The 23,590-nt window shown below is 42.3% G+C and overlaps 1 protein-coding gene across 2 annotated transcripts in view; it reads right to left on the reverse strand.

Annotated features, from left to right (window-relative positions):
• tsnare1 (T-SNARE Domain Containing 1) overlaps positions 1 to 23,590 on the reverse strand; it is a 574,772-nt gene that overhangs the window by 516,192 nt on the left and 34,990 nt on the right. Inside the window, exon 1 of one of the 2 annotated variants that reach the window (XM_078398601.1) lies at positions 4,458 to 4,548. The exons of the other annotated variant lie outside the window; for it this stretch is intronic. The gene's annotated coding sequence lies outside the window, so the exon portion shown is untranslated. Of the gene's footprint in view, positions 1 to 4,457; positions 4,549 to 23,590 lie in introns of those variants that run through there. 2 annotated transcript variants of the gene reach the window in all.

A 23,590-nucleotide genomic window follows, 5' to 3' on the forward strand; every position in this document is an offset into this window, starting at 1 on the left:
TCTAGCACCCTCCCCTCCCCTTCCCCTCCTCCCCCCTAGTCACCCACTCCATCCTCCCTCAACCCCCCTTATCTCCCACTCCTCCCCCCTTATCTCCCACTCCTCCCCCCCTCACTCACCCACTCCATCCCCCCCCAAACACCCACTCTATCCCCCCTGAACCCTCCTCCTCTCCTCTCCCCCACTTCATCCCCCCTCAGACCCCCTCCTTCCCTGGGTGAGTTTCCCTGGGTGAGTGGGTGGAGGGGAGGAGGGGAGTTGAGGGGGGATGGAGTGGGGGAGGAGGGAAGGAAGGGGGATTCAGGGGGGATGGAGTGGTTGAGTTAGCGGCAGATCGTCGGCTCAGCAGTCCCCCCCACTCATTGGCCGCTACTCCCGTCACTCAGGCAGGTCTCACCCCCAGCGGTCATCGTGGACCCCCCCTCCCTCATTGGCCACCACTCACATCGCACGGGCGGGTCCCATTGGGACGTCAAACGCTGAACACTGCCAGCATCAGTTTAAAAGGTAATTTTTTAACATTAAAATGTATATAACTTTAAAAATATAAGACCAATTTGAATGAAACTTGCATTAAGGTGACCCCAGGACAGAGGTGAGTAAGGTTGTCCTAATTTTGTCATGCTATCGTGTGACGGGGGCACAAAAATAAGGCATGATCAAACAAACAAACAAACGAGTTTTAGTAATATGTATATAAATAGATGTCACCTTTCTTTTGTGCTTGCAAGAGTGGTAACATTAAAACAAATTGAAATGAATAGGATAGCTAAACAATGTAAAAATGTAAACAAAAGCCAACGCCTACATCAAACAGCAGAACAGCATGGAAATTCTTTGCCTCGATAAAAATGTAACATTTAGTTATCTTTATTTGCAATGCAGCATTGAAATGATAAATAATTCAAAGTGCATTAGATGATTCTTTCTGCTTTCCCTTAAGAGTTGCCATTATTACTTGTCAAGATCAATTCAACAGGTCATCAGCTGCATGAACACATTTAGAATGGGCTTAGAACAAAAATGTACTGGATGGGCTGGAGTGCCATTGGACATGAAAATAAGGGTTTAGTTTCCCTTCAATGAACACCAATCTCCAACAGTTCCACTCTGCATTCTGCCCCCATCTTTCCTTCAGGTGGAGCAGCGCTGTGATTTTAAGCATAGATCTCATTCTAGCTGAAGGGTCCCGACCCAAAACGTCACCTATCCATGTTCTCCAGAGATGCTGACCTGCTGAATTACTCCAGCACTTTGCCTCCTTTCTCGTTCTATATTCAAAATTGTCCTCTCCTGAGAAGGTCAGGGCACATCCCATTTGGTTTAGGCTGGCTTTCCTTCAAACACTCTGATGATGAATGATATTTTTAAACTGGATTGCCTAGAATTTGATATGATAAACATCTTTCCGCCACTATCCTGCTTCAATCAACGCCTCTAGTTCCTTTGAAGATGGAGGAGATTCGGAATATCAATGAATACTCTTTTGAACTACAGTAGAGAGCATATTGGCTAGTTGCATAACAGCCTGGTTTGGCAACTCGAACACCCAGGGAAGAAGGTGATTACAAAAAGTGATGGATACTGACTGGTTCATCACGGGTACTGCACCATCAAATGGATCTAGAGAAGGCACTGCCTCAAAAAGCCAACCAGCATCATCAAGGACCCACATCACCATGTTCCAGTACATTTGACAATTAAGCATTCTTGACGTAACTCTTGAATCATCCATGGATAAACATTCTGAATCCAAACTACCAAAGCACCATGGTTCCAATCACTCATAACCCTCTTAATCAGCCTGCCATGGACTTTATCAAATGCCTTACTAAAATCCATGTTGATACCATCCACTGTACTACCCTTACCAATCACCTTTGTTATCTCTTCAAAGAAAAAAATCAAACTACTAAGACATAACCAGTTGTGGTTGAAGCCAAGCTGACTGCCCCAAATTACCTCTTTCTCTTCCAAATGCAAGCAAATCCTATCTCAAAGATACTCTCCAATGTAATACTGGTTCCAAGCCAAGACACCACAGAGGAGATAACATTTTAAACATCCATTGCAGAAGACTATGTTTATGCACACAGATAATTTAACAATGTGCAGTGTGTTAGAGATTTTTCAGGAATCATGGGATTATGTGGATAATAGGCATTAATGCAAGAGAGGCCCAAACTTTGTTTTAAAAACCTGTACAACTGTATACTATAAGCAGAAATGCATTTTAAAATTCAAAGGACAGTTGCGTAAATAAATTAGTATCCACAGAGCACATGCTACTGCCGACAATTGGATGAAGGTTGCTCAAGAAATATGGTTTACAAACTATGACCATGAGACGTTCTCCTGCCAAGCCCAAGACAATGGGCTACGTTAATTTACCAACATCAAACGAAGCAGTAAACACCTTCAGCTAAATTATTTTGTACCACTGTGGCTGAGATCAAGGAAGCTCCACATTAGACATATTTTGTCACTTAGCACATATAGTCAGAAGTGTATTTGCTCTATCGAAAATTGGAACATTTGTTTACCCAGAATTCTCTGTTCTGAAACGTTTAGAGCACCCATGTGATTTACTTTGTCCCAGCAAAGGTGTTTGAACATTCAGTGATGTCTTGTCAGTTACAGTTTGCTCCCACATGTAATTCTAAAAGAACTATTTGTCAGACTCAAATTGTTGAAATGTCATTGCACCCACTGAAATTGTATTGATTCACGCATTGTTATCTTTGTTCTTAAGAGTATAAAAACTTGAAGTACTCTGAATTTGTTGAGAGCCCACTGAGAAATTCTTCATGAGAATTCATGAATACAATCAGGGGTAAGAACCTTTGCATCTGTCAGCTTTCAATTTCTAATGACTTAGTTACAGTCACAACATACGGCACCACCCTCAACCCTACCAACCGAACAACATTCTAGTTTGCTTATAGGATCAAATAAAATGGTAGGTTTGGCTATCTTACAATTTTTCATGTTGATTCCAATCTAGGAAGGCTCTAATTCTTCGCATAGAACTTTAGCAGAGTGTGTGGCTGGATGGCAGGCAAATAAAATCCAAACAGCAAACAAGAGTACAATTTCAATTTTGTCTCTTTGGATTGCAAGGTGACTTCAGACAGAACATTCGTTTCTTTTCAGAAAAATATAATCACATCTTTTGAGTTATAGTTTTCCAACAAATGTAAAGGTCACTCCACAAATGAACTCTGTCAACCAAGATGTGTCGGAAGGAGCTGCAGATGCTAGTTTACATCGCAGATAGACACAAAACGCTGGAGTAACTCTGTCCTCTGGAGAAAAGGAAAAGGTGACGTTTTGGGTGCCATCTATTTCTTTGCTCCAGGGATGCCACGACCTGCTGAGTTACTCCAGCATTTTGTCTATCAACCAAGGTTTTGATCCACCAATCTTGAAAATCAATCTTTCTATTTCAGCAAAGTTAATTCACTGGGAATTATAATTGCACACCTTAGAACTGTATTTTCCATTTCAATGAAACAGAAGCATTCTCCTCTCTTTCCTCAACATCTCCCACTCACTGCAATGCAAAAAAGCTCTTGCTGAGTTCTTCCAACATATTCCTGCTTTGTCTTGGATTTTTGCTCCAATTACATTGCCACTTTTTATTCTACTTACATTTAGTTCAATTGTGTTGCAGACTAAAAATAACTCCAACTACAGACTTGTTTTATTCTACTAGGTTTCAATCTGCTCGTAGATCTGTCCTGCCCTATTGTTTAATTCCCTGCCTACATCAGAGGTGTGTTATTATGCACTCATGGTGCAGTTTGATTTCTAGTCTTTATTTTCCATCATTAAAGTAGTTCAAAATTCATTAATGGGAGCTGTTCTGAATGAAAATTTATATTCATCCTGAAACAAGTAACCTCAACATTAACAGGCCATAAGGACATGTATAATGGAGTCCATTATCATTGAGTATCTGAAAATGGTGATGGTTGCCTAATCTTAAGAAATATAAGGGATATTCTGTGTTCTTCTGTCACAAGGTATCATTCATCTGGGGCAGATATTTTTTCAGCCATCCAAAATGGTTATTTTTCTGAAAAGCATTCGGTTCTTAAAGATAAATGCAATGACAATTCGTCATTCTGTTAAAAAAAAATGGAACATTTCTTTTACACTGGTAATCTGGTATCAATTGTTTGGATAAAGTATCCAGTGCCCAGGTGATTGATTAAGTCCTAAACATACGTTATTGATCCAAAAACAACATGCTGCAAATAATTTCTTCTGCAGATACAATAATGGTTTAGAAAAACAAAACAAAACTGTCATATAAAAATGAACTACTGCAATTAAAACTATGAAAGTCACTAAAACAAAAGCTATGTTTGCATGAAATATGTCCTTTCTTGATTCACTGTAATAGTTTCCTGCAGTATATGTTCTAATCCATAAAAGGCTGACATTCAACTCACGTGCAATCTGTGTGGATTTAGATAGTGGTGCACTTGTTCCCAGTACTGAGCTCATGAGGAGCTGTTCATTCAGTACCACGCAAGTGACAGCTGCTTGAACAACTGCCCGCTTTGGGAGAAACAGAGGGGTCGGGGGCAGGGGTTGGAGAAGGGGAGGTGGAAAACAAGCAAATTTAATAATAATTCACCAATTTGAAAACAAATTGTTCCAACCGGCTATTTAGCTAAAAAAAAAAGACAAATTGCTGGAGTAACTCAGCGGGTCAGGCAACATTACTGGAGCACATGGATCAATGATATTTCAATCAATAGACAATAGACAATAGAAAATAGGTGCAGGAGAAGGCCATTCGGCCCTTCGAGCCAGCACCGCCATTCAATGTGATCATGGCTGATCATTCTCAATCAGTACCCCGTTCCTGCCTTCTCCCCATACCCCCTGACTCCGCTATCCTTAAGAGCTCTATCTAGCTCTCTCTTAAATGTATTCAGAGAATTGGCCTCCACTGCCCTCTGAGGCAGAGAATTCCACAGATTCACAACTCTCTGACTAAAAAAGTTTTTCTTCATCTCTGTTCTAAATGGCTTACCCCTTATTCTTAAACTGTGGCCCCTGGTTCTGGACTCCCCCAACATTGGGAACATGTTTCCTGCCTCTAACGTGTCCAACCCCTTAATAATTTTATACGTTTCGATAAGAGTGGCAGGTAGCAGGTGAACGCATGCCAGGAGGGTTTTTGATGGGCAGATGGCTGGACAAAGGCCAGAGATGAAATAATAAAAAGTGTGAGACAGAAGGATTGAAGAGTTGTAAATTGTGAAGCCAGAGGAAGGAATGTAGGTGGAGGGAGATAGGAGGGGCGAAATAAATGTAATTAGCTATTTGGCTAATCCCATTTAAGAAACATTTATAATAATGTTAAGCACAAATATGATTAATAACATCATGATATGTGCACACAGTCCACTTTTAAAAATTTGAGTTCTAATTTACTAATATCCTTTCATTCTCCCAATCCATTTTAATTATTTTCCAGCTTACTACACAAGGATGACAGATATCATTCCCTGAAGGGCATCAGTGAACTAGATGTTTTTTAATATAATGACAATCCAGTAGTTCCACAGTAATGTTTACTGACATTAGCTTTATATTTGATCTGGTTATTTCCCTTATCACCCAGTCCAATCCTTAAGACTCCTGCCTCACTTTGCTGTGGCAATTTAGGAGTCAGAAACAATGATTTCCACTTGTAAATATTGAATTCAATACTTCATTAAATTCTTGTGGTAGTATGTTTCCTTTCCAATCAAAAGGTCAGTGACATGTGGCCGTTTCTTAGTAAATGGAATCCTACAATCATATACAATTACCTACATCATTGTACTAATGCTCCAGTGGATTAGAAATAACATTAAACTTTTTGAAGGTAACTGCCATTTCTTTGCCGTAAGTGTTGGACTTAGCACAAATGCAAGCTCAACTATTTCAAAACACAGTTTCAAACAGTTCATTTGCTTTATGCTAAGTACATAATGTTAGAAATTCTGTTCCCAGCCTTAATATTAAATGATTGGATTTCAATGTCTCAACCTCGGCAGGAATGTGGAATCATAAAATCAGAGTATAAAAGTAGGCCTTTTGACCGCTGTCCATCCATGTTGACCATTAACCCCTATTTACACAAACCCATTTTTTTTTAGCTACCTACATCTCTTTGTTTCTACTACTCAAACTACAGGCTACCTATAGTGGGCAAATAACTTGCCAACCTGCATGTCTTCAGAAGACAGAGCAACCAGAAGATACCCCACAGTCACAGGAAAAAATCACAAACTCCAGTGAGAATTCTGTTGGGAAGGTACTGATACACCCCTTGTTGTGCCAATTCTTACCAGTTGTGCCACTGTGCTACATTGTGAATTTATGAAATGTTAACCAATTATTTATCAGGTGAAAGCATAAGAACCATTTCTATACTTCACGGTTTTAAATCGTCTTCAAGCTACAAAATTGACCGCAACATGTTTAGCTCGAGGCTTTATTGCAAAATCGAGTCTAATGCTACAATACATCAATGCTTAAAAGCAACCAGAAAAACTTGCCGCTGGGCAAATTCATGTTGTGTGTTCATCAAGAGTGACCACTTGCAAGAATAACAGTCCCTTGGGACTTCCATAAACTCCAAGGAGTAGAATTTAGTGACAAGTTATTTAGAGTACTTCAAGAGTAAACCGTGTTGTCCCTTTGTTCAAGAAGGGAAGTGGAGATAATCCAGCAAATTATAGGCCAACAGGGCCCTCCCCATCATTCACATCAGTGGTGGGGAGAGAGGATCCTCCAGGGTAGGATTTACTTGTATTTGGAAGGGAATTGGAAAGTTAGGCACAGTCAGTACGGCTTTGACCACAGCAGGTCATATTTAACCAACTTGAATGAGTTTTGTTGAAGTGGTGACTAAGGTGATTCAAGACTATAGGGCAGTGGGATATCATCTACATGGATTTTAGTTAGGCATTTGACAAAATCCCTCATGGTAGGTTGATCCAGAGGATGAAGAAGCATGGGATCTACTAGTTTGGATTATGAATGGAAGACAGATAGTGGTGGAAGGGCATTAATATGGCTGGACAATATTCTGCTGACCTATCTGTGCTGAGATCTCTGATATTTATGATATATATAAATGACTCAGATATAAATGGAGATGGGTGGGTCGTTTTGTAAGTTTACAGACAACATCACAATTGCTGGAGTTGTGGACAGTGAAGAAGGCTGTGTCGAAAGGATGCAGCAGGATATTGACCTTTCCCCTCATCACCACCTTCTGAAGGAAAAAGGGAAGGGAAAAGCAATTATAATTTCACCCTGCTCATTTGCAGATAAATGGATAAAGGTTATTCCACATCCTCAAGATTTGTGGAGGGAACATTTTGCAGGAAATCTGCAGACACAACATGGTTGTCAACTAGTAGAATCTGGATTTCTTTGTCATAAATGCATTAAACCAATGCAGCAAGAAGGTTCCTGCATTCATTATGCTAAATGGGATAGATCCAGAATATTGCGCAGTTCAAATTATGCCTTTTGTGCTGCAGCCAATTCAGTTGTCAAAATGATTTCAGCCAGCAAGGTGTATGGAAATAGGCTGAAAAAGCAAATTCTGCCTGCTGAAGAGATAACAGCAGGAAACTCAATCCACTGCATTTCCATTTCTACATGGCATTTAGCATACAGTAATTGGGACAGTGATAGTTCACTTAATCCAACATGATTGCTGCAAAACCTAATTTGAATGAGATAATGGGTAAAGATTTACTATTTTATTTTACATGGTTTCATTATAAGCATTATTTTCCTTAAGGTCTTACTGAGTTGAATGAGAAAGAAAGAGGAAAAGACTTCCAAAAGCTCTCTGAAGAAGGGTGCTGAACCAAAATGTCACCTCTTCATGTTCTCCAGAGATGCTGCCTGACCCGCTGAGTTACTCCAGCACTTTGTGTCTTCTTTTTTTGTAAACCTGCATCTGCAGTTCCTTGTATCCAAAAACACATATGTCTAGATTATCAAACAGGCCATTAGTTAGCGTTGCTCTACTTCTCTTACAAATTTTGTGCAGCAGTAGTGCAGTGCATTCTATCAACCATGTGCAGAATATATCCAAATTATTGACTCGACTGCCAGTCTTTTGCCAGGGACACCTGCAACAAGTCTACATTGTGCTTCAGCTAAAACAAATGATTCAACACTATCATACACTGTCAGCATCAGAATATTCTGCATGTTACTCAAAAATACAAAATTGATTATTTCTTCCTCACACCCAATCTGCAACATAACTTTCAAGAAAATGCTATTCATTATCACCATTTGACTTTTAGTCAAAAAGTAATAACAAAAATATTTACAAACAGCTTTGTCTCCGTCTTTTCAATTAGATCTTCTCGGCTATCTTCACAGTCTCCTTGTGATTAATTGTGGAAGGGTTTGATCTGGACAATGGGTACTGTCTGTGCGGAGTTTGCATATTCTCCCTGTGACCACATGGGTTTTCTCTGGGTTCTCCGGTTTCCTCCCACACTCCAAAGACGTACAGGTTTGTAGGTTAATTGGCTTTGGTAAAATTGTACATTGTCTCTAGTGTGTAGGATAGTGCTAGTGTACGGGGTGATTGCTGGTCAGCCCGGACTCGGTGGGTCGACAGGCCTGTTTCTGCGCTGTATCTCTAAAGTCTAAAGTAAAGTCTTGAAGTCAGCCATGGCTCAGATAGCATGTCTGCTCTTGTGGACAGAAGCTTGCAAGTTCAGATCCTATTCCTGAAGCTGTCATCCAAGACTCTGGTTAGGAATGCTGTGCAAGAAACCTACAAATTGAGCAATAAACTGAGGGGTTTTAAGTGGAAGGAAAAGATTAACACACTTAAAAGAGATAATTTGGCCAGTGTCATTTGCTTTTGCAAAGAATTTGTGATGTGCAAATTGGCTGCTGTATTACCTAAATTACAATAGTAATTACAGGCCAAAAGTACACTTAGTTAGCTGAAAAGTACTTTGGGGAACCACAATGGTGCAATACGGATATAAACCTTCCATTCCTCAACCTCCACTGACAACAGTAATCACCAGCACCAGCCTGTTGGGATGTATGACTATTTTTGAATTGCAAAATGTTCAGTGCTATACTCTCTCCAACGAATCATGCGGTCATACAGTGTGGAAATAGGCTCTCTGGCCCAACTTGCCCACACAGACCAACATGTCGCATCTATACTAACACCTGCCTGCATTTGGCCTAATACCCTCTAAACCTGTCCTATTCAAGTGCCTGTTAAAATGCTTCCTAAATGTTGCAATAGTATATGCCTCAAGTACCTCTTCTGACAGCTATTGCCATACATCCACCCCCCCCGGTGTGTAAAAAAGTTACCCCTCGGGTTCCAATTAACCTATGTCCTCTGATTCTCGATTTCCCTACTCTGAGCAAGAGGCTCTGCGTTTACCCAATCTATTCCGCTCATGATTTTGTACACCTCCAGAAGATCACCCTTTATCCTCTTGCGCTCGAAGGAATGGAGTCCTAGCCTGCTCAACCTCTCCCTATGGCTCAGGCACACGGGTCTTGGCAACATCTTCATCGTGAAGTCAGTCAAGACCCAGGAGAATGCAAATATCCCTTCAATCTTAAGTTAAAATTTATTAAATATCCTTTTAGTAATCTGCATGGGTAGCATCTTCACTCCCATTTTTTATTCAGTGGTAATTTTGCGAATGAACAATAACTGTGGCTATACTTAAATTAATTAAAAGTTCAATCATGTGACAACCGGTCTACAACAATATTAACAGAAAGTTACAGAGAGGTGCTCTGAGGGGAAAATTGAGGAGAAAGGTACACCTTGTTTATAGCTCCTAGAAGTTGTCAAGACATGCACAGGCAAACAGATCTCTCAGCCCACTCAGTCCATGAAGTTGAAGATGAACTTTAGTTTATTGTCACCTTTACCGAGGTACAGTAAAAAGCTTTGTTCAGTGCTAACCGGTTGGAGGAAAGACAATACATGATTACAATCGAGCCATCCATAGTGTACAGAAACATGATCAAGGGAATAACGTTCAATGCAAGATAAAGTCCAGTAAAATCCGATTAAAGAGTCCAATGGTCTCCGATGAGGTAGATGGTTGCTCAGGACTGCTTCCTAGTTGTTGGTAGAGTGGATCAGTTGCCTCATAACAGTTGGGAAGAAATTGTCCCCGAATCTGGAGGTGTGCGTTCTCACACTTCTACACCTCTTGCCTAAGGGGATGAGGGGAGAAGAGGGAGTGACTGGGGTGAGATTGTCCTTGATATACGATATGATAGAACGTTATTTATCCCAGGAGGGAAATTGATCTGCCAACAGTCATAAAAACACAAAATACACAAAATACATGAAACATGAAATTAAAGTGACAAGTGGAAAGGATTGGGGAATGTGCAAAGATTGGGGAGGGGAGGGGGGGAGTCAGTCTCAGTCTTTGTCTACCCCATGACAGAAGGGGGAGGAGTCATACAGTTTGATAGCCACCGGGATGAAAGGATCTCCTGTGGCGTTCTGTCCTGCATCTTAGTGGAACCAGTCTGTTGCTGAAGGTACTCCTCAGATTGACCTGTGTGTCATGGAGGGGGTGAGCTGTATTGTCCAGAATGTTCCGCAGTTTGAGAACCATCCTCCCCTCCAAGACCACCGCCCATGAATCCAATTGCGCCCCCAGGATGGAGCCAGCCTTCCTGATGAGTTTAATTCTATTGACATTCGCAGTCTTCGCCCTGCTGCCCCAGCACATGGCAGCGAAGAAGATGGCACTGGCTACCACCGATTGGTAAAACATCTGCAGCATCTTACTGCAGACATTGAAGGAGCGGAGCCTTGTCAAAAAGTACAGCCGGCTCTGTCCCTTCTTGTAAAGGGCCTCAGCGTTCCTGGACCAGTCCAGTTTACTGTCCAGGTGCACTCCAAGGTATTTGTACTCCCTGGTAAACTGCACATCCACACCATTGATAGAGACAGCGGACAGGGTTGTTCCTCTCCTCCTAAAATCCATCACTCCTTAGTCTTGTCGGCATTGTGCTGCAGGTGATTCAGCCCGCACCACTCAACAAAGTCGTTGATTACACCTCTGTATTCAGCTTCCCTCCCCTCACTGATGCAGCCCACAACTGCAGAGTCATCTGAAAACTTCTGCAGGTGGCAGGAGTCCGAGTTATATCTGAAGTCTGAGGTGCAGATGGTGAACAGGAAAGGAGAGAGGGCCGTCCCCTGAGGGGCCTCTGTGTTGCTCAATACCATGTCCGAGACACAGTTCTGTAGCCTGACATATTGGTACTTTAGAAACATGGTAGCTCACGTCAAGTATGCATTTACCCTAATCCCAATTTATTCTCCCCAAATATACCTTAATTTCTTCCTCGTTCTACCACTAATGGCAATTGACCACAGCCAATTAATGTAATAAAATCGACACATCTCTGGGATGTGGGAGAAATTCCGGAGGAAATACAGATGCTTGCCCCATTCCCTTTAAACTCAGAGGTCTTATTTCCCTTGCTCCCTTTTAACTCAATTTTCTGGCACATTTATTATTATAATCCGCTGTAACTTCTAAAAACAATAAGTGAATTTAGAGTGTTAGGATATTCATAGGAATAGCACCCTGAGAAGCCTGCCAGTCTAGGACCAAAGTTCTAAGCACATCAGATTTTTTACACTGTATTGTAGCGGAGACACTGTAAAACAATTTCAATGCAGAGCAATCAAAAACATGGAAAAATTGCAAGTTCAGGATTCAAAAGGTAAAGTGACTATAGTTATTCTAAAAACTGGTCTTGGCATTGAATCTCAATGCATTTTTAGATTTCACATAGATTTGTGTGCAGACTTGTGGTTGGTTGGTTGGTTGAACACATCCACTCTGTTTGCATGTTTAATAATTTAGGTCTATTTTATGAAAAATCTAAATTATTAAACATGCAAACAGACATACAGGATAGTCACATCTATGGAAATTTCCCCCCCAAAATTAAAAGTGTGCTGACAAATGCAGCATGTTAGTATAAACGCAGTATATATATATATATTGAATCCAGGAAAAATAACTATTGCGAGAAACTATTCCAATTGCCATGGAGACATTCAACTCAAGGTTTAATGCTGCAAAATGTTTTAATTACAACAAGCAAGGAAATAAAGCATTGTGTGCAAGTCTAGACAGAATCAAAATAAAGGCAACCATGCAAAGGCCCAATGCAAGAGAAATAACTGCAATGGAAACTGCAGAAGAGAGGTTTACATAACATTGAGATGGATGAACAACAGAAGGAACACAGGCTGACGCTATTTACTGGAAGTGACAAAACAAAAATTAAGGACATTGATTGTGAAAAATGCAGATTATTCAGTCACAGGAAGGGACATTTAAAAAAAAAACAGACATTGTCTCAGTTGTGAGAACCTCTTCAAAATTGACAATGTACTCAGGCAAGTCTCTGAAAACCTTTGTACAAATGGAACATGTGGTTCTGTATAATGGCAAGGTGTCAAAGCTCAAAACTACACTGGTGATTACATTAACCAAACTGATCTTGCCGTGAAAAAAAACTGAAAGTGTTGAGGATGAATTGACAAACGAGCTGCAAATATACACATGAACAGGAAAACATGTTTAAGTACTCCTGCATGAAGATCAAAGGGCATAAAACATACACAGCTACTCCCCGACTTACGTAAGGGTCACTTTCTGTGAATCCTTACTCAAATCAAAATTTGTGCGAGCCCTGCCCAAAATAACTGAGAGTTTTAACTGTCTAGGGGTGTCCATTCCACAGTGCACGGCCTTCTGGGAAAGTAACATCACTATGGCCAACTTGAGTTCTGTCTCACTAGTGGAGCACTTTCTGCGGCATGCAGCCTTCTGGGTAAGCACCGCCACCATTACCAGCTTGTTTCCAATGTAAACTTGAGTGATTGTAGAGTCCTATGGGAATTACAAACAGCCTTGATTGCACCAGGGACTGAGCACAGAATTATTTACATAAGTGGGTAAGTCGGGGAATGTCTGTAGATAGGGAGTGTAAGAAAATAACTGCAGATGCTGGTACAAATCAAAGGTATTTATTCACAAAATGCTGGACTAACTCAACAGGTCAGGCAGCATCTCAGGAGAAAAGGAATGGGTGACGTTTCGGGTCGAGACCCTTCTTCAGACAGATAGGGAGTGTCAGTCGATAAATCTATTGGAAACCTCAACCCTATGCCTTATGCACTGAAAACAGAGATTGAAAAGGTGTGCTGCACGCGTGGGTGGTATTGCAGTATGACACGAAGTGAGTGGGCGATACCCATCATGCTGATCCTCACGTCAGATCAAACCATTGCCCCTGTGAAGTTTTCAAAGGCATGTTTAGTATAGCAGTAGATGACAAGTAAAGCTCTCTGCCTCCGCCCAGAGATTTGTTTGCTGAGGGAGCGAGCAGACGTTTTTATGAAATAATACTTTTCACAGAGCTTTGCTCAAATTTAATGCAGTTGAGAAAAGTCAGCATTTCTAAACAATACCCTCACGGAATTGCATATGAAACACCAGTGTGTGGAGAAATATTAGCAGAAATGCTGCACCGACGATGTTGCTCGTGATCCAGCACTCTTAGGCATTCATTGTGGTATTCTAATTGCAGCAGTCAAAGAGGGGCGAGGGGAAGAGGGGGAGGTGGGGAAGAGGGGGTGGAGAAACATCACATGCTCACGGAAGTGTTTAGAAGATTGTTCCAGCATAACGTCAAGCTTGGGGCGGCGCAGTGGCAGAGTTGCTGCTTTACAACGCCAAAAACAGGGGTCAATCCTAATTATGCATGGAATTTGTACGTTCTACCTGCGACCGCTTGAGTTTTCCCTGGGTGCTCCAGTTTACTCCGACATTGCAAAAGTCTGCAGGTTTGTAGGTTAAATGGCTTCTCTAAAGTACACTTAGTTGAGAGGGTGCGAAACAGGTGTACCATAAAACTAGTGTACTGGTGATTGCTGGTCAGCACAGACTCGGTGGGCTGAACTTAGAAACATAGAAAATAGGTGCAGGAGGAGGCCATTTGGCCCTTCGAGCCAGCACTGCCATTCATTGTGATCATGGCTGATCATCCACAATCAGTAACCTATGCCTGCCTTCTCCCCATATCCCTTGATTCCGCTAGCACCAAGAGCTCTATCTAACTCTCTTTTAAATTCATCCAGTGAATCGGCCTCCACTGTGGCAAAGAATTCCACAAATTCACAACTCTGGGTGAAAAAGTTTTTTCTCATCTCAGTTTTAAATGGTCTCCCCTTTATTCTTAGACTGTGGCCCCTGGTTCTGGACTCCCCCAACATTGGGAACATTTTTCCTGCATCGTGCTTGTCCAGTCCTTTTATAATTTTATATGTTTCTATAAGATCCCCTCTCATCCTTCTAAATTCCAGTGAATACAAGCCCAGTCTTTCTGATCTTTCCTCATATGACAGTCCCACCATCCCGGGGATTAACCCCGTGAACCGATGCTGCATTGCCTCAATAGCAAGGATGTCCTTCCTCAAATTAGGAGACTAAAACTGCACACAATACTCCAGATGCGGTCTTGCAGAAGGACCTCTTTACTCCTATACTCAAATCCTCCCGTTATGAAGGCCAACATGCCATTCGCTTTCTTCACTGCCTCCTGTAACTGCATGATTACTTTCAGTGACTGGTGTACAATCACACCCAGGTCTCGTTGCACTTCCCTGTTACCTAATCTGACACGATTGAGATAATAATCTGCCTCCTTGTTTTCGCCACCAAAGTGGATAACCTCACATTTATCTATATTATACTGCATCTGCCATTATCTGCCCACTCACTCAACCTGTCCAAGTCACCCTGCAACCTCCTAACATCCTCTTTGCAGTTCACACTGCCACCCAGCTTTGTGTCATCTGCAAATTTGCTAGTGTTACTTTAAATTCCATCATCCAAATCATTAATATATATTGTAAATAGCTGCGGCCCCAGCACCGAGCCTTGCGGCACTCCACTCGCCACTGCCTGCCATTCTGAAAAGGACCCGTTTGTTCCTATTCTTTGCTTCCTGTCTGCCAACCAATTCTGTATCCATGTCAATACCCTACCCCCAATACCATGTGCTCTAATTTTGCCCACTAATATCCTGTTTGGGACCTTATCAAAGGATTTCTGAAAGTCCAGATACACTACATCCACTGGCTCCTGCTCATCCATTTTACTTGTCACATCCTCAACAAATAAAGCACCTGCTTCCATGCTGTATCACTAAAGTTTAGACTTGAGATAGTCTAAACTTAAAGCAAATGTGCAAACATCAATAGACAAGTAAATTATACACATTCATAAATAGATCAAAGATACACACAATATTCTGTTATAACTCAGCAGGCCAGGCATCATCTCTGGAGAAAATGGATAAGTGACGTTTCAGATCGGGACCCTTCTTCAGACTGATTTTAGGAGGATTTAAACTTCCCTTCCCTTATAGACCTTTACGGCCTGGGCCTCCTCCATTGCCAGAGTGAGGCTACACACAAAATGGAGGAACAGCACCTCATATTTCACTTGGGTAGCTGACAACCCAGCAGTATGAATGTTGAATTCTCTAATTTTAGGTAATTTCTACAAACACTCTCCTTCCCCAAAACAATTGGCCGATCAGAGATCCGCCCTGCCTGAGGTAATCTGTTGCCGGCCCTGATTTGCGCTGGTATTTTCCTGCTTCCAGTAACCCCCCCCCCCTCCCCCCCCCCCCCCCCCATTCAATTAGCCTCAAGCAGAATCCTGACCCAAAACTTCACCTATCTATTTCTCCAGAGATGCTGCCTGACCCGCTGAGTTTCTCCAGCATTTTGTGTCAATCTCTGGTATAAACCAGCATCTGCAGTTCCTTTGTGTTGTAGGAAGATGAAGATCGGTTGCTGCCAATAAAGAAAATACTCTTTATTGATGTTTGAAGTAACTGACTCCACAGAAAACAGAGAAGAAATTTCCACACTAAAAGATGGTACATACATGATATCCCTGTCATAGCAGTGGGAAGAGCTGAAACTACACAAAAAGACACAATTTCACCAGACGAGATTGAAGATCTCCAGTTAGTCTGACGTCAGTGGTGGGGAAGATGCTGGAGTCAATTATAAAAGGCGAAATTGCGGAGCATTTGGATCGCAGTAACAGGATCGTTCCGAGTCAGCATGAATTTACGAAGGGGAAATCGTGCTTGACTAATCTACTGGAATTTTTTGAGGATGTAACTAGGAAAATTGACAGGGGGGAGCCGGTGGATGTGGTGTACCTCGACTTTCAGAAAGCCTTCGACAAGGTCCCACATAGGAGATTGGTGGGCAAAATTAGAGCACATGGTATTGGAAGTAGGGTATTGACATGGATAGAAAGTTGGTTGACAGACAGAAAGCAAAGAGTGGGGATAAATGGGTCCCTTTCAGAATGGCAGGCAGTTACTAGTGGGGTACCGCAAGGCTCGGTGTTGGGACCGCAGCTATTTACAATATACATCAATGACTTGGATGAAGTGATTAAAAGTACCATTAGCAAATTTGCCGATGATACAAAGCTAGGTGGCAGTGTGAACTGTGAGGAAGATGCTATGAGGTTGCAGGGTGACTTGGACAGGTTGTGTGAGTGGGCGGATGCATGGCAGATGCAGTTTAATGTGGATAAGTGTGAGGTTATCCACTTTGGTGGTAAGAATAGGAAGGCAGATTATTATTTGAATGGTGTCAAGTTAGGAAAAGGGGACGTACAACGTGATCTGGGTGTCTTAGTGCATCAGTCACTGAAAGGAAGCATGCAGGTACAGCAGGCAGTGAAGAAAGCCAATGGAATGTTGGCCTTCATAACAAGAGGAGTTGAGTATAGGAGCAAAGAGGTCCTTCTGCAGTTGTATAGGGCCCTAGTGAGACCGCACCTGGAGTACTGTGTGCAGTTTTGGTCTCCAAATTTGAGGAAGGATATTCTTGCTATTGAGGGCGTGCAGCGTAGGTTTACTAGGTTAATTCCCGGAATGGCGGGACTGTCATTGGCGGGACTGTGAAAGGGGATCTTATCAAAACGTATAAGATTATTAAGGGGTTGGACATGTTAGAGGCAGGAAACATGTTCCCAATGTTGGGGGAGTCCAGAACCAGGGGCCACAGTTTAAGAATAAGGGGTAGGCCATTTAGAACAGAGATGAGGAAAAACTAAGAGAGTTGTGAATCTGTGGAATTCTCTGCCTCAGAGGGCAGTGGAGGCCAATTCTCTGAATACATTCAAGAGAGAGCTAGATAGAGCTCTTAAGGATAGCGGAGTCAGGGGGTATGGGGAGAAAGCAGGAACGGGGTACTGATTGAGAATGATCAGCCATGATCACATTAAATGGCGGTGCTGGCTCGAAGGGCCGAATGGCCTACTCCTGCACCTATTGTCTATTGTCTAAGATCACTGGGAAACGAAAAGGAATCTGCAAAGGAAAATACAGTAAACACACTGCCTGAAAGAGGTGAGAATAGATCAGATATAATTTTTGAAAGGGGATATGTACAAAGAGAAAGAAAATGGAGAGAGATTAAGGTGGTTTCAAACACTAGGTGCAAACATTAAGGCCCAAATGGTGACCTGAGTCATATTCTGTCCATCTATTATGCTTGAAAAATCTAAGTATGCTCAAATAATTTACAATGTAATATATAATTAAAAAAACACTGCAGGGTAACAGTAATAATTCTTCCAGCTATGAGACTTTCATGTTCAGAGATCACCCCCAAATAGTCCCAGAAAGGTGAGTGCTCACCAGAGTTAGCGCATATACAGTGCATTCAGAAAGTACTGAATGCCCCCCTTCACTTCAAAGTTCAGACCTCCTTCACTTTTTCCACATTTTGTTACCTTACAGCCTTATTTTGAAATGGATTAAATTCATTTTTTGTATCATTAATCTACACACAATACCCCAGAATGAAGAAGCGAAAACAGGTGTTTAGAAATTTTTGCAAAGTAATTAAAAAGAAATAACTGAAATATCACATTTACATAAGTGTTCAGATCCATTGCTATGACATTCAAAGTGGAGTCTAGGTCCATCCTGGTGCCATTAATTATCCCTGAGATGTTTCTACAACTTGATTGGAGTCCACCAGTGGTAAATTAAATTGATGGACATGATTTGGAAAGACACACACCTGTCTATATAAGATCCCACAGTTGACAGTGCATGTTAGAGCACAAACCAAGCCATAAAGACGAAGGAATTGTCCGTAGACCTCGGAGACAGGATTGTGTCGAGACACAGATCCGGGGAAGATTATAAAACAATTTCTGCAGCATTGCAGGTCCCAAAGAGCAAAGTGGCCTCCATCATTCTTAAATGGAAGAACTTTGGAACCACCAGGAATCTTCATAGAGCTGGCCACCCGGCGAAACTGAGCAATCTGGGGAGAAGGGCTTTGGTCAGGGAGATGACCAAGAACCCGATGGTCACTCTGACAGAGCTCCAGATTTCCTCTGTGAAGACGGGAGAACCTTCCAGAAGGATAACAATATCTGCAGCACTCCACCAATCAGGCCTTTATGGTAGAGTGGCCAGACGGAAGCCACTCCTCAGTAAAAGGCACATGACAGCCCGCTTGAAGTTTGCCAAAAGGCACCTAAAGACCCTCAGACCATGAGAAACAAGTTTCTCTGGTCCGATGAAACCAAGATTGAACTCTTTGGCCTGAATGCCAAGCGTCACATCTGGAGGAAACCAAGCACTGCTCATCACCTGGCCAATACCAGACCTGTGGTGAAGCATTGTGGTGGCAGCATCATGCTGCGGGGATGTTTTTCAGTGGCAAGTCAGGATCGAGGGAAAGATGAATGGAGCAAAGTACAGAGAGATCCTTGATGAAAACCTGCTTCAGAACGTTCTGGACCTCAGACTGGTGCGGAGGTTCACCTTCCAACAGGACAACGACTCTAAGCACACAGCCAAGACAACACAGGAGTGGATTCGTGACAAGTCTGTGAATGTCCTTGAGTGGCACAGCCAGAGCCCGGACTTGAACCCGATCGAGCATCTCTGGAGGAACCTGAAAATAGCTGTGCATCGACACTCCCCATCCAACCTGACAGAGCTTGAGAGGATCTGCAGAGAAGAATGGGAAAAATTACACAAATATAGGTGTGCCAAGCTTGTAGCATCATACCCAAGAAGACGAGGCTGTAATCGCTGCCAAAGGTGCCTCAACAAAGTACTGAGTAAAGGGTCTGAATACTTATGTAAATGTGATATTTCAGTTATTTCTTTTTAATTACTTTGCAAAAATTTCTAAACACCTGTTTTCGCTTTTTTATTATGGGGTATTGTGTGTAGATTGATGATTAAAAAACCCCAAATTTAATCAATTTTAAAATAAGGCTGTAACATAACAAAATGTGGAAAAAATGAAGGGGTCTGAATACTTTCTGAATGCACTGAACGTGATCACATGGATCGCACCCTGGTCTTGATGGGAGAGCAGCTTTTAAGAAGAATTACATTTTGCCTGACATCGTTCAAATAGTTCTGATGTATAACTGCTCAGTGTTCACCTACCTGGGGATAAGTAGAGATGGAGTAAAAACCTGCAATACTTGCACTATTCAACCATGGGTCAGTTCTGCACTTCTGGGTTTTGCTTTTGTCCTTTAGTTGGTTTCCCTTTGCACCTCTTCCCCTCAGGCTATCAAATTCCAGTGCAGTTCTGCAGCGGCAGGCTGCTAATGGTGAGTCAGAAACGATCGCCAGGAGGGCTCAAGTGATCTGAGTCTATCTGACTGCCAATTTCTGTTCAGAGCACGTTGCTCAGCGAGATAATACACCTTATCCACCCACAGATCGAGAACACTGGTATCATTAGTGCACAGCCCAAAGGATTCGCAAAAGCCAAACTTTTCCAACGCCAACTCTTTTGGAAGCAAGCAGGGGAAAAAAAGAAAACCTACAACTAATTCCTGGAGGGGGAAGGAGAGGAGGCAAGGTCGTGACTGCTGAAGGAAACTTTTACTGTCATCAAAAATAATGAAGTACATTGTGAACTGAGATGTTTTTTGGCTTCTTTCAACAACAAAGTACATTGAGACACCTTCATGCTTAAGGAATGCCTTGAAAGAATATTTGCTTAACATGAACGGTTTGCACTAAAATGTATCAGCTATGTTACATGCACTTGTCTGTGTTACATTCCCGTTGTATTAACTCTCATGGTACAAAATAGCCAGTGGTAAGTTTAACAATGATAATTTAAACAGAAAAAGGGGGAAATAGTCAGGAGCTCCTGCTGCATCTGTGGGAAGGAACCAAGTTAACGTTTCAGTTCGAAGATCCTTTGTCAAGACTGGGAAGGAGAGAAAAAAAGCTTGTTAAACTGCAGGGAGGAGGGGAAGGAGGTAATGTATCTGAAAGGGTGAAACTAGATGACCATGGAAACAACATTATCTGGTCCATGAGTCAATGGAAGCAGTGGCAAAGTGAGGAAGTAGTCAAACGAACATAGACAAAGGAATGGAGTTAGAATATTGAACAATACAGCACAGGCATACCTGCCTGCACATAATTCATATCCCTCCATTTGCTGCATATCCATGTACCCATCCAGAAGTCTCCTAAATGCCATTATCACGTCAGCCTCCACCACCACATCTAGCAACATGTTCCAGGCACTCAACACTCGCTGTGTAGACCATTTGCCCTCACATCTCCTTCAAACTTTGCTCCATTTAACTTAAAGCTATGCCCTCTAGCATTTGATATTTCCATCTTGGAAAATAGGTTCCAACTGTCCACCCTACCAATGCCTCCCATACTTTTATATACTTTTATTACTCCAAAGACGTACAGGTATGTAGGTTAATTGGCTGGGTAAATGTAAAAATTGTCCCTAGTGGGTGTAGGATAGTGTTAATGTACGGGGATCACTGGGCGGCACGGACTTGGAGGGCCGAAAAGGCCTGTTTCCGGCTGTATATATATGATATGATATGATATGATATTAGGTCTCCCTGCCTCCACCAGCATTCCAGGGAAAGCAGTCCAAGTCTGTCCAACGTCCTCCTGTTGCTCATACTCCCTGTTGCCTCGGGAAGATGCCAGGTTCGGCAGTGACCACACCAACAATGGCAGTAGGGTGAACTCACGTGATATGTTTTATTTATGTTGCTGGCTGTTTAGGCCTTCCTCCCGGCAGCCCAGACTTGATCACACGGTGGCACTGGTGGTCCCGGGATGGTCACGTTGGCTCAGTCTTTTGCGAACCTACACTGGGGAACACAGCGAGAGCAGGGTGGCTCTCCGCCCTTCCTCCTGCTTCCTCTCTCACCTTCTCCCTTCTGGCTGGAATGCCTGGGTTTTATAAGGAGAATGCAAACGAGGTTCAGGTGTTCCAATCCAATGTCAAACCAAAAGCTTTTCACTGTACCTTGGTATACGTGACAATAAACTCAACTGATGTCAGCTAACTGGACCCAGTTGTTACCAATGATGCTAAGATTGGCCTCTCCTGGCCTGTCAGCCAGTGATAGGAATCAGAGCGATATCTGAGGGAGGGGGCTGACACATCACAATCCAAGCATCATTCTGGTATACCTGCACCATTTCCAAAGCCTCCACATCCTCCCTGTAAGAGGGCCACCTGAACTGCATACAATACTCCTTCCAAGGCTAGCATACCATATGCTTTCTTTACCAGTTTGTATACTTGTGTTGAAACTGTCAGAGAGTTATGGAGAGGCAGAGGGTCACTCTAGCAAGTCGACGTCATTTGCAATTTTAGATCGCACCTCCCTAAACAAATTCCCAATCTCATCCTTGAGATTAGCAAGGAAGATTGTGTTTGTGGCAAGTTCTCACCAATAAGGGTGTTGGGATTGAATGGGAAAAAATAAATCAAATCAGAGGGGATATTTACCTGCTTGATCTAATGCAGTTTCAGAACACGATCAGCAAGTTTTTTTCTGAACACACATGCTTCCTATTATACTGAATAGTTTAGTTTAGAGATGCAGCCTAGAAGCAGGCCCTTCATCCACAGAGTCCGCTCCGACCAGCGATCCCCATACACTAGCACTATCCAATACACAAGGGACAATTTACAATGTTTTTTTTACCAAAGCCAATTAACCTACAAGCCTGTGCGTCTTTGGAGTGTGAGAGGACACTGGAGGTCCTGGAGAAAACCCACACGATCACGGGGAGAATGTACAAACTCCATACAGACAGCACCCATCGTCAAGATCAAGTCCGAGTCTCTGGAACCGTAAGGCAGCAACTCTACCACTGCACTATCGTGCCGCACCAGTGTCTCAGCGCCCCAAATACTTCCAGAATTTTTATTTTGGTTTAAATTTCATAATTCCAGTTACTGCATTCAAATATGCTGGGATAAAGGGAATTACCCATCTTCTTGAAATGGGACTGTGCATCGCACAAAATGATTCAACATGTCCATATGAAGCTCAAGAAAATTTTTAAATAAGCTTGACGTGCAGTGGCCTGGCCCTTGTGTTCCTCACCCTGCAACCAAGAACCATGAAACTGAATTTAATAAATCTAATGATTTCTGACTAGTTCTCTTGTTGCCATAAATACAGAAATAGTTCAGCAATGTCCTTCGGGGGAGGAATCCAGCCGCCCACACTTTGCTGATATGAGCCTGCAAACTCACAATGTGGTTGACACAAAATAATGAAAAACACAGACACAATTCCATTTACAGCTGAACATCCCAAACGTTTCAATTTGGAGGTGCAGTCAGCTTCAAGAAAATGCTGAAGCCAATTTGCATATTGCTTATAAACTTGCAGTGAGATGACAACTAGACACTGAAATGTTTGCTAGGGTACAAATAAACCTCTGAAGAAGGGTCCCGACCCGAAACGTCACCCATCCACATTCTCCAGAGATGGTGGCTGACCTGCTGAGTTACTCCAGAAAACCTCCAGATTATGGGGCAGTTTCTTCCCAGCTGTTATCAGGCAACTGAACTGTTCTCTCACCAGCTAGAGTGCAGTTCTGACCTCACTTCTACCTCTTTGGAGATCTTTAATCGGACTTCAATATTATATCTTGCACTAAATATTGTAACCTTTATCTTTTATCTATGCACTGTAGATGACTTGATTGTATTCATGTATTATATTTTATTTAACTGAAATGGCATGCAAAAAAATCATTTTACTGTACTTCGACAATAATAAACTAAACACCTATCTTTTTTTTGTCAAGAAAGCTCTTAATTCACAAGGCTCAGCTCTAAGCTGAGTTCAATGATTAAAATAGGTTCACATTTCTCAGTTCCCAATAGATTGTTGGGTGACACACACTTACAAGTTTCTCATTGCTACATACATCCCAACCTGCACCTCATGTGCACCCAGTTTCCTTCAAGTGCTTCGTTTCCTCTTCCCCCCCATCCCATTCAACTGTATGCAGATTGATAGGTTGACTTGTCACTTGTCCCAAGTGGGTTGATGAGTAGTAGAATTGAGAGGAGATGGGGTGGGTGGAGGTTCATGGGGAAACCATTTAATGGATTATGGTGGCATTAATC

The sequence above is a fragment of the Rhinoraja longicauda genome, chromosome 4, assembly GCF_053455715.1.
Source record: "Rhinoraja longicauda isolate Sanriku21f chromosome 4, sRhiLon1.1, whole genome shotgun sequence".
In the NCBI taxonomy this organism is placed as follows: Eukaryota; Metazoa; Chordata; class Chondrichthyes; order Rajiformes; family Arhynchobatidae; genus Rhinoraja; species Rhinoraja longicauda.